Source organism: Cavia porcellus, unplaced genomic scaffold (genome assembly GCF_034190915.1).
Source record: "Cavia porcellus strain 051 isolate PalLab524CR breed Dunkin Hartley unplaced genomic scaffold, mCavPor4.1 scaffold_5, whole genome shotgun sequence".
Taxonomy (NCBI): Eukaryota; Metazoa; Chordata; class Mammalia; order Rodentia; family Caviidae; genus Cavia; species Cavia porcellus.
Window position 1 is genome coordinate 45,887,824 of NW_026947488.1, and position 12,599 is coordinate 45,900,422.

The 12,599-nt window shown below is 37.9% G+C and overlaps 1 long non-coding RNA gene across 2 annotated transcripts; it reads right to left on the reverse strand.

Annotated features, from left to right (window-relative positions):
- Window positions 1-4,129: 4,129 nt before the first annotated feature.
- LOC111753449 (uncharacterized) lies at window positions 4,130-11,733 on the reverse strand. Of its 2 annotated transcripts, XR_010047502.1 has the most exons (4): window positions 11,534-11,733; window positions 9,789-9,947; window positions 9,487-9,578; window positions 4,130-8,287 (listed from the first exon to the last, which is right to left on the reverse strand). It is a non-coding gene; the product is annotated as an uncharacterized LOC111753449 (long non-coding RNA). The 2 variants fall into 2 exon arrangements; XR_002788241.2 differs by having other exon boundaries at window positions 4,130-9,578.
- Between the last annotated feature and the right edge of the window lie 866 nt (window positions 11,734-12,599).

The following is a 12,599-nucleotide window of genomic DNA, read 5'->3' on the forward strand; positions in this document are numbered from 1 at the left end:
ATTGAGCTGACCACCTCGCACTTGCCAGGCAGGGGCTTACAATGCTGAGCTAAACCCCCAGCTATCTGAAGGTTTTATAGAGGATGGAATAAGGAACAGTAGCAGTGGCAACTTGCTATGCAAGAGGGAAGAGAATTTAAATTCACTAAAAAGTGGACAGCGATTGAAGTGAATGCCACTGGATAAGAGAAATATTTTTATCAGAACTGGAAAATGGACATAAGCATGAGGATGGGATTTGTATGTTGCATTATAAGTTGATGCTGCTACTGCTGCTGTTTGTGTTTCAGAAGCAGAAAATGAGGAACAGAGAAGGAATCATTTGGTCAAGGGTGCAGAGTTCAAAGGATCCGAGTCAGGACAGGTACTCTGTCCTCTGAGCCTAGATGTTATGGCTTTTGCATTCTTCCACGTACCTTAGTTTGGGAGGAAACACTCGGTCCTGATCTAGAGAAAATCATGAGGATTTTATTTTAGACATGATGAATGTGACCTGAGAAAAGGGTAGCATAAAATGGTCAGCAGATTTTCTTAAGAATTTCGGAGTAGTATTATCCGTAAAATATGTTTTGAAGGAAAATCTAATGTGGATTGATTCAATGTCTAAAGAAAAACTATTCAGTACAAATAATCACCATCTAATTTAGCTCATGAGGGTCTCCATGGCTTCCCCCTGTGCCCATCTCCATTGTTATACCCCCTCTCTTTTACCCATGGATAGATACACTTTTAACACATTATTATGAGGAGTACAGTACTGTCTCACGACATACAGCTTGTCTCTTACACTATGTCTTAGGAAACCTTCTGAATATATTATTTTGTCTTGGGCTGCACTGAATTTCTACAGATAGAAGAGACATTTTCTGCCTGAGAGTTGGCACTAGCAAAGCCAGCACATTCTTCCATTTTCCTTCCTAAATGTAATGAAATGTGCCCAAAAGAGTGAGCCAGGGTCGAAGTTGGACAAATCCTGGAGTCACCAGGCATAGTTTTTTTGTAGAAGTGGAAAAAGATGACTTTTCACCACAAAGAACTGTCCTAAGAGGTCAGGTGGCATGCAGCGCATTACAATGGAATTAGTAAAACTTTAGCCAGGAACATTTAATCCTTCTCAAGAAACATGGTGCTAGACCTCTTGTTCAGAAGAGATGCCCTGAATACTGCTCTCCAAAGAAAATTGATAAATTCTATTTGCATATATAGTCACTAGTAATATTATTTAGTCAGATTTAATACCAACAAATGTTCAAAAGTTAGAGAAATTTGGGATTCTTGTGTCTATTACATGATGAGGTATAAACCTTATAAAAGTGGTTGAATACATCCTTTTATTAAAGAAGGGCCAATTTGGCCATAACTGGGATTTGTCATTTGTCTTGAACTGTTTACCAAATGCCTTGGAGTTGGCAAACACAAAGCCTAGTTTTGTTCAGTGTTTTCCCTAAATTTTTAAGCCCAAGTAATTCCTAGGGAAATTTAATCCATATGTTCCAGAATCGTTTACTCATAGCTCATCAAAATGTTTTGTAAGAACTATTTGATGTCCGAGATGTCTTTTAAAGCCTCTTCTTTCAGAAACAGGAAATTGTTGTTTTGTTATTTTTGTTTGTGTTTCTTTCCTAAGAGTAAACCACCCCCAAACTCACAAAGAATAGGAATAACTTCAAAATTTTTAACAATTGGGGTTTATCAGGTCCACTACACATAGAATAAAATTCTTATAATTTTTTTTTGTCTTTTTCCTTTTTTTTTTTTATCGGTACCGGGGATCGAACTCATGACTGCCTGCTTGCAAGGCAGGAGCTTATGCCGCTGAGCTAAATCCCCAGCCCCCTAGAATAAAATTCTTACAGTGAAAATTTTACCACTGTGTATTGACGGATAGTGCTGGTAGCTGGCATTTTTAGTAGTTGATTAATAGCAAAGAGATTTTCGGTAATTTTTCCAGAGTTTTCAGTAATTTTTAAAACTATTATTAGGTGATATATAAAAATGTTGTACAGTAATAACCATAAAAAGAATAAAAATATACTCAATTATAGTTTCCTTATAAAGGCACCATGTCTTACTGGCTTCATAGAATAACTGTATTAACTGCTGAATAATAAAATGAATAAGGCAAATTCAAGAAACTCATAGAAGTGTAATAGACCTGGTTAATAAGTACATTAAAAGTACATTAAAAGATCTTCAATTATGCTAACATTCACGAATACTTTCTGTACATTGCTAGCAATTGAGAAGATAAGAAATAGGCACTTACTATGTGGATATAAATTGATTAAGTTTTTATTAAAGGAAATTTGGCATTATAAAGTTTAAATACATGCACATGTCTTTTGTTTCATTAATTTAACATCTGGTTATTCAACCTGAAGAAAGTTACATAAGCATAAAGATTCCAAAAATGTGAATTGCAACATTAGCAACAATGAAATGAAATAATTATCTAAGATGTCATGAAATCAGTGGAAACAAAGTGTTTAGGAGATGAAGCCGGTAGTGATTAAGAAAATGAGACAGGCTAAGATTACTGGAATGAAATGGTTATCATCAGAGATTTTTGTCCTAATAAGTTCAGAGGAAAGAATCCTCCCTGTACAAAAATGACACCAAGTTGGGAAACTTGGAGAAGGACTCTCTCTGTGTCTGGAGGTCCCGGGTAGGGACATTTACACAGTGTGATTCCGAGCAGGCATCTGCTTTCAAACAGGGCTCCTAAATGATTAATGACTTAGCGCGGGGTCTTCTCTCTTTGGAGAGTGGCTCACACACTGGAAAAATATTACCTGTTTTCCTTTCTCAACCTCATGCAGACTTGTTTCAGAAGAATAAATTTAAAAATTATATTCTTGTTGGATCTTCCAGGAGAGGGACTACCTCTTCAAGACACCTGTAAGTTCAGTAGCTGTGCCCTAAAATGAGGGCCAGTGAAGCTTTACTGGCACCTTGCTACCAAGGAGATTTAAAATTTTTTCAAGAGCAAATCAGTTTATAGACTTGCTCCTGGGCTCAGAACTCTGGTTGGCAACTAAGCAAAACATCTTATCTACCTAATGTAAGACCTGATGGTTTAAACCTCATCCAGTCTACTTGATAGATTAGGGGGCATCCTGGGCATGCTGAAGAAAAGTCAGTTGCTCTGAAATAAAACAGCTCTTGTGAGTTCTGTCAGAGAGGACAGGCATCTATCAACAAGGAATCATTATAAGACTAGCAGGAGCAAAGGAGATATGGAAGTAACTATTTAGGGGTATTTTTATATTTTGAACAATCCCCCTTCCTTGGGGTGTTGCTCTTGCTAACGGTGGTCCAGCCACCATGACTAAGACTCCACACACGGAGTGGGAGGCTAAACAGAGGGTCATGAAGGGCAAGGGTGTTACAGCCTACCCCAAGGAGCTAGCTCTGCATTAGCCCTACCACAGCTCACAGATGCACTGAGAGGTCTCCAGTGAGCTCAGGCCATCTCCCTTGTAACAGAGCAGGGGTTGTTCCCTGCAGAACTGGAATGAGAATGATAGAGGCAAACACTTCAAGAGTGAGAGCTGTGCGATGGGAATCAAGAGCTGCACCCCCATCAGCAACCTCTGCCCGGGCACCGTGGATCTCACTCTATATCACAGCATCAATGTCCTGGCCTCACAGAGCTACCTCTGGTCCTTCTCCCAAATAACCCCAAGGGCGTAGACTCTCTGCTCCTTTGCTCTGGTTTTGTGACTTCATGGCAGTGATCATTATCACTATTGTTTGCTTATTATCTGTTTATTTAATTCTTCCAAAATAAAATGTTGGATTCAGGCACTATGGCTCACATCGCTATAAGTCTGAGGTCAGCCTGGGCTACAAAGAGAGTTCAAGGCCAGGCTGACCATGTCTCAAAAAACCTCCAAACAATAAAAATAAAATAAATCCTAGAATAAACATTTTTTGGTAATTCCATCATTTTAACAGTGCCTCTTATATGTATATAGTACATTATTTTTCAGTGAATAAACAAATGAAAGAACGGTAGTTTCTTCATACAAAATGTTGGTTTGCAGATAAAAGGAATGAGTTACATTTGTAAGTTCTGATGTGAAAATGTGTCCAGGCTGTATTTTAAAGATGCGAGGACAAGTTTAAGAAGAGTTTAAAATCAGGATTTCATTTTTATTTCAAATGCCACAGAAAAAATAATTTCATATGATCATACATATGAATTTTAAATGCTTGGAAAACTGAAATCATCGATTATTTTTTAATGTGGAGTGAAAATTCATACAGGAATAAGACATATATAATGGTAAGCTATTATATCCCTGGGTATCAGATGCTAGGAGAGGGTCATATGCTAGATCCTGAATCTGTGGGAGACAAGTGAGAACTGGAGCCAGCAAATGCCATTTCTGTACAATGTTTTATTTTTCTATAATACATATCTACAATGCACTGTAACTTACAATGCACAGTAACTTACAGTATGACTTGCAATATGAGTATTTATGAATAGTAAAAGATAATTATACTGAAATAAATGTTACATAGATTTGATCTCTCAATTTTTTTTCTTTGCAGATCTAATGCTTTATTAATATTCACATTTCTTTAAGTTTATTGGTATAATTTAGATAAACATAATGATCATACTCATCCTAAGGAATTTGTACCTGCATATATCTTGATTTCTCTTTTTTCTAGGTTCCCTCCCCTCCCTTCAACCTCTCTTACCCTCTCATTTACAAAGTCCTGTTTACATTTTATTCGTCTTTTATGGCTTTTTTCCTTTTTCTTTCCTTCTTTTCCCAGGCCCCCCTACTTCCTCTTTCGAACAATTTCTTTCTGCATAATAAAACATATTGTACACTTTTGTTCTTATTGACACTTTTGGTTTCTTACACCAGAGAAACAATGTGATATTTACACAAGCATGACTGATTTATTTCACCTAAGAGTATGATCTCAAGGTGCATCTCGTTGCCTAGAAATGTCTCAAGCATACCCTCCTTATGGCTAAAAACCATATTTTTTAATCCATTCCTAATCTGGAGGTATTTACCATAGTCCTTGTCTTACCAGCATTTATTCTTTGCTGAACAAGTGCGATGTGCCAAGCATTAAATTTCTCCCCCTCACAGATTTCTAATCTATAGCATTTCCAACCAACGTTTTATACAAGTTTTCAAGCTGGTCAGAATTTTCTATTTTAATAAAAATTTTATATATGATATTTTAATATATTAATCATAAATAAATGTGGAAGGTAATCTGGGTTTTCCAAAGATAAGTGTAAAAACTCATAGAGATTGCGATGCATTTCTTGCCATGCTGCTACTTAGACAAAGAACTGATGTCTGAATCCAGAGCTCATAAGGAGAATTTATTTCATCAGCTGAAAGTAATGGGCCTGGTCAAAGCTTTGTGAAGGATCCTGTTTCAGTTTTCTTTTGCAGAACGTCAGTACTGATGATGCAAAGCCACAGTGGCATGCACTCTTCACATATGTAAGGCATCTGGGCATGAGCTGCTATTAGGTAGGCTCATTCATGTCTAGGGATCAGTTGACCGCCAGCCTTGGTTTTGTCTGAAGGCACAGAGGTGACACACAGTCTCTCTTCCAGTTTCTCTCTCTCACTTCAACCTGCAGAAGAACCTTGGCATGTTCTCGGGGAGGGTAATAGACATACGAGGCGAGAAGAGCAAGCCCAGCATTTTCCCGTCTTTCCAGCATCTTGTGCATGCATGTCAGTATTTACTGGTTAAATGAAGCTACGTGACACTTTCTAGATTTGAAGCAGGAGGACTCTAAACACTTACCTAACGCAAAGTATAATTAGAGGGAGGTGGAGGCTTAGGGGATTTTCAACCTACCACAGATCCTTTCAAGCTTCAGAGCAGTATAATTAGACTAATGTTTAATTGAATAACTTTTTTTCTCTCAGTTTGTGCTACCACATGTATAAACACATACACACAAACAATTAAATAAACACATAACTATGGAAAAGAGAAAACAAGTCTGAGATTTTTAGGCTGTTTTCAAATTTTGTATTTTTATAGTATTTTTATAAAATTATGAGCTTAAAAATAATATTTTCCTAGGAATTCCACTGTTGTTTGATAATTAGTATGATTGTCAATGATTAATATAGTGACCTGTATCACTTGGTATGTGGGGTTCCAATTGTTCTTTAAATGTTCTACTATCTTAATTAGCACATTGTTCATTTTTATTAGTATATTGAACAGAGCATGAATGAAAGGAAATGGGACTCAGAGAACATAAAAATGAACTTAATATGGGATAAAAATAGTGGGGAACTGAATGACATCAAATGGAGTTTTATCTCTTTGTACGGTAGATCCTGCAGATTTCTCAGGAAAACTACTGAAACACACACACACACACACACACACACACACACAGTTAAAATAAAAGAGCAAGCTTTGCTTTAAATGAGCTTTACCAATCAGGTAACCTGTTACATAATTAGTAGGCCTGATCTCATTAGAAATGTGCAAGAGTGGCAGACACAAGTGCTCTGCACTTGGAAAGACTCCCCCTTCTCTTCAGTCATCTTCATGATCTGTATCACTGTGTTCACCTGGCATTTCACAAACCTTGTTCTATTAAGCAATGTCTCTGCCTCTTATTACCTACATTCAGAATAAGCTGCTGATTATATCCACGAGATTTCACAGTTTCCATTACCAAAGTAAAGATTCTGAAATGTCCTACAATGAAGAATCCAATATAGCTTCCTTTAATCATGCTCACAATTTTAAAAATCTATTGGATATGCATGCATCTTTCAATGTACAATGATTTATATGGCATTAGAAAGTATTTTTCTGCAAAAAATAGTGAACTTTGTATTCTTTTACACACACACACACACACACACACACACACACACACACACACTCACACAAAATCTTCCAGGGAAGTGAAATTATTAAAGCACATCTTTCACTTAGAGCTGCTGTGTATTATGGAGTTTTGTCCTGCTGTAAATCATTGGGAGAAGCAGAAATTCTATATGTTCAGCAAGACTCTATCAGTAAGTAAAATGCCCTGTGACTGAGTGTGTTTCAGACTGAGAGAAGTCAGCAAAAGTGGAGGTGTCTTCCAGGATGCTGGGCTGTGTGTTGTGGAGTCCCCTTGATTGCTTTGGCTTATTAGAAAAGGTGATATAGCCTTAAGTTTTAGTGAAAAATAACTAGCATTTAGTTTACTGTGGTTATATTGGTTGAGGAACAACGGCTTTATATGATCTGACATGTATCCACTGAGAGGCAGGGCTTGAGTTCCTTTCCATTTGGGACACAATTTATCCATAACAGTGTGAGCTATAAGGGCCTTTATGTGATTGGGTCAGAAAAGAGGATGTACTTCAGAGATTTTTATGCCTTATTGCTGTTATTTTATTTATAATTATCAAATGATGATTGTACATATTTATGAGATTTAATGTATATTTTAATACATGTACACATTTTGTAGCGATCAAATCAGGGTAACTGGAATATATCTGTCACCTTGAGCATTCATTTTTGTGGTAAGAATATGCAGAATTTTCTTTCCTAGTTAGCTTAAAATATACTGTGTTTTACATTACTACTAACTACAGTCACCGTAGCATGAAATAGAAAGCCAGGCTTCTGCCTGAGATACATTCCTGTGAGCCCTGAGCTGCCATGTTGGAAGCCTGGCTGTCTTGAACCTACCATGCTGTGAGGAAGCACAGACCACATGAAGAGGTTGTGTGATTTATTCCAGATGGCAGCCCCAACAGACCTCCACGAGACAGGCAGTGTCTGTTACAAGAGCAAGTGAAGTTACCTGGAGAATTCCAGCTCCCGTGTTTGAGTTCTGCCAATAATCTAGTGTTTCTACCTGAGGCACCAGTAATGTGGAGCATAAGGAATCCCATTCCTATTGTGCTGTCTCGATTCTTGACCTACGGAATTTGTGAGCATGATAAAATGATTGCTTCACATTGTCAATTGCTGGTGGACTTTATTATCCAACAATGGTAGTTCAGCAAGTGGCCACATAGATTTCACTTTTTGACACTTTTACTAATATTACTAATCAGTATTTTCATGAGCAGCTATGGTAAGCCATATCCTTTTTAATACTTTCTTTATTCATCCAATCCTAACAGAAACTATAAATTAAGTTGCAATATCTCTTTGCTGGCTTGCAACAAAAACATCAAGGTTAAGAGAAGTGAACTAACTTATCCAATATCCTGTTTGCAATTTAAACTGTACAGCTTCAACTGACACAAGTGGGCATTTTCTGAAAAGAAATGGGGGAGGAAATAGAAGAATTATGTTGAAGTCAGTCTTATAAACTTCAGATGCCTTTTGGTTCTTCAAATAATTCAACATCTACCGAAAAGACTGAGGTCAGAAACATCACCACTAGAAATCTGATCTCCCTGTTAGACTCAATCTTTCGCTACCACTTTTTGACAGATTTATTATTTTTCTGGTGTTCAGAGCCATAGATTCTAATTTAATTATAAGAAATACCCTGACATGACAATCTGTAATACATTACAGATCTGCTTCACTTCTGGATTAGTTTACTGTATCATGGCTGACCCAGCCATATTTTCTGAGTTTCTGCTGTCTGGTATCCTAGTAAAATTACACTGATAAGGTTTTTGTTATTACTGTAGAGGAAAGGATGAGAAGTAAATCATATAACACATAGCTTGGTGTCCCACTCAGTTCCCCTTGAATGTCACTGGCCATCTGTGTGTCAGCCTCCTAGATTCTGTTTCTTATTCTTTGGTTGATTGCCCTATACAATGGACCTGCCTCATCTACTGGGAGAACTTGAAGAGCCTGGGGCTATACACACTTGAGTCCTGCCAGGTCTTGAGCTGTGTGTAAAACAGTAGCAAGCACTAGCTTGGCTTGTTCCTCTTCTCTGTCCTGACTCTCTCAGCTCTTTACCAGTTTTCCCAGGAGATCTTCCTTAATAAACCACTTGTGCCCAAATCCTTAGCTCAGAGTCTGTTCCAGGGAAAATATAAACTATGATAGAAGATCACAATAAATGTTAACACCACTAAAAAAATTGTCAAGTGACTCTCTCCAGAGGGTCTATTGCTGACACTCAGATGCATATTTGTTTCCACTCACATTAGTATGTCTGCAGTATTTTGATGCCATAACTGAGGAGTGCATAGCAAGCATCACCATAGTTAATAGCAAGCAAAACGTACTTAATAAAATACCAAGTCAATTTCAGTGCATCTGGTACATAATGTATTTTGAGTAAAACATATCACATGAAGAACAGTAGTATATAATGACCTAACACTTAATATAGATTCTAATACGGGTTTGCTTGGAAACCAGTGTTGAGTTTCAGGTTTCTGGCTTCATTTTTCTTTTAATGTGTATATTTTATTCTGAAATACTGCCTTAATGTCAAAACTGAATTACAAGTGCAGTGGGTATGTAGCTCAGTGGTAGAGAACTTACCTAGCATGTGCAAAATCCCCAGCACTGCATATCTGTCTCTATCTCTTTCTCTGCTTCTGTCTCTGTCTTTGTCACGTATATATTCAATATACCTTCAAGTAAAGAATAGTGATAAGAATAATAGAACACATGACTAATGGGGCTTTCCAGCCCACCCTGAACTATTCCATAAGAAAATCAACATAAATAACATTGCTCTCAGAAGTCAGGACTTGTAGTTAGATCTGCTAGAGTCCAGAGATCACAGGAAACATCAAAGCACATGACTTAATGGAACAGGGTATATTGGAAAAAATGCTCACCTTAAATAATAAGCCCACAGTTCAAATAGCAGGCCATCCTGAGTCATCCATATCCAGAGAACAAAACTGATGTGCTGAGGCCACATGGAGCTGCACACACACAATTCCCTGGAACCCAGAAGCAGGATCCCACTTTTTGAGAACTGCCATGCAAAGTCACTGGAATTTTAACATAAATACAAACAAACAAGAACCATGTTTTTTCCCAGAACAACTTCAGATAAAACTTAAAAACACTTAGGCATAGACATTTTCTTAAAATTCACTTACTTTTAAAATGTTTATTCCATGTCTTTTTATCGTCATGATTTGTTGATATTGATCCCATTAAGGATTTAGTTAAACTATTAGCTAAAAGTTAACCTTGGTAAACTCTGGGGGATTCTGTATTAGATACTTGGGATCTGAGATTGAGGAGCTGACCTTTTGGAAGGTAAGATGACATCAAAAAGCTAAAAATAAAATTCATGCACTAGCTTCCAGGGACCTATATCTACCACAAGTCAGTGCAAAACAAACCTCTCCCATTTAAGAAAGGATGAAGTGATTTGTAACTAAACCCAGTGATGTGAGTGGATCTCTCAAATATAATGTTGAGCAAAATAAAATGATTGTAGGATTCCATTAACCTAAAGTTCAGAAGCAGGTAAACGTTCTTTACGGTGTTAAAAATCAGGATCCTTTGATGGGATAGTAACTAGAAAGGAGCCTAAAGATGTTTTTCTAGTGCCATAAGGTCTCCATTCTTTCTCTCTTGTAATTGCTAAGAGGCACAAGGGCCTTACTGAGAAAGCACTGTGCTATGGGTAATTTTCTTTTGGTCTGCTGAGTAAAGCTTATAGGAGGCTACTGTTTTGGACCAGCCTCTTTCATCAGACCCCAGGTGACCAGATCAGTGCACAGTCACTTGTGCTGTGTCTAACAATCAAATCGACTTGAAAACAGGCCTGTTAAATAAATAAAAACAGGAGAGTCCAGTCAACCTGAGTCTGTGTAATAAGGAAGTCCCTGATATTTTTACCCTGGGAGGAAAGTAGCTTTGCAAAAATCAGTATGATTTTTGTTCTCTGCTTCTGGTCCTTTGAAACTGTTTTCTGTCTATACAGCCAACTCCTCTTCTCCACACTCTATCCTGTGCCACAAGTTGTAGCCTGATTCTAGAACCACAAATTAAAGTCAATTAAAACTTTACACCAAATTTGTTGAAATTTTGTCTTTTCCAGATTTGTTGTCAAATGTTCCAAAACGGATCATATCTGGCTTACTCTTAAGAATGTTGATCATTCTGCCATCTGTACCCGAATCAGCATGGTGCTCATGGAAAGTACAAATTCCTGGGTCCACAACAAACTTGTTGACTTAGATTCTCTGGGGATGGTGTCCATAAAGCCTAAATTATTAGCCATCTTGGAAACACTAAAGTGCTAACTTAGCTAAGTGCTCCATGGGTCATCTTTGGTCACTCTCAACAAATGTAAAGCCTGGCCTCTGAGACAGCACCTAAGGTCACATTGTCCCTTATTTGATCCGTGTCCCTCCCCTTGCACCCTTCAGAGCTGGCACCTGGGGTGCCAGCAGTCAAGTATTATATTTTCCTTTCTTCTACCAGATTCTTCAGTCAATGGAGTATAATGTTTACAAACCATCATTTATAAATGTTTATAGCATCCTTTACAAGGCAGCTGCATCCCTCAATGAGAAACAGTAGTGAACCGAATGAAAAATTGACTCCCATCATATACTACCTCGTTCTTTGAAGTGGACTCTCAAAGGGGAGGGAGAGTTAGCTCCTGGTTTTAATGCGATATCTTCATCTTGGCAGCACAAGGCATTGCTGATAAGAAGAGACCCTCTCCTTGTTCTGCGACATTCCAAGCATTGCATCACCATCTTCAGAAGCAGCTGCCTTGTTTGTGCCACATGATAATTTGGGCAAAGGCACAAATCAATACCAGGAATGGGTGTGTGGGGCGCATGCACTATAAGTACTGTGAGTATAAATAGAGCAGGAAGAATAACCTTTTTGTGAACTACTGTGTGGTAATCCTCGGGAAGCCAGGAAGCTGGTGTGGCTTCAATGGCCCTTTTATAACAGTACATGCACCCCCCACCCAGCTGCCCTTCTCCAGGCACTGGGCTGCTTACTTAAGTTACCATTTTTTAATGCAAATCATCATAATGGCTTGATAATTATTTCAATTGGCATTTATGGAGCCATTCAGTAAAAGAACAGCCAGGGCAAAACCCTAGCTAATCTTCCCACCTTTCATATCCCCTGGTTTGAGGTGGAATAACACAAGAAAGCCCCAAACCAGAGGCTTTTTGAAGTTTATTCTTAATGGACCCAACTCTCCCTCCCTGTTACTCTATGAAGTGAATTCAGCCCAAGTTAAACAGAATAGCAAGGGCATAATATTTGTGGTGGCTTGGAAGGAGAGGAGGCAATGACAAGCACCCCCTTCCTCCTTGGCTTGGCTTTCAGATTGGTTGGATAGCACTTTAACAAGTTGTTGTTATTATTGAGAAAAAATAATAAACATTTATTGAGTACGGTGATAAGGTGAGTATTCTAACGTGTTTCGTCTAAGAGAATCTTATTCAAAACATCTATTTTTTTTTTCCATAGAGGGTGAACTTTAAAAAAAAAAAAAAACTATTTTGTGGACTGTTAAGTAGTGTGCAATTTATTTACAGGAAGTCTAGCAAAACATAAATCCCTGCTCTACCAGACAGTTCCCTGTCCTTTCACCGAATTCCTGGACCATAGTGATTAGAGTCAGAAGCTCAGAAATGAGAAAGCCACACAACATG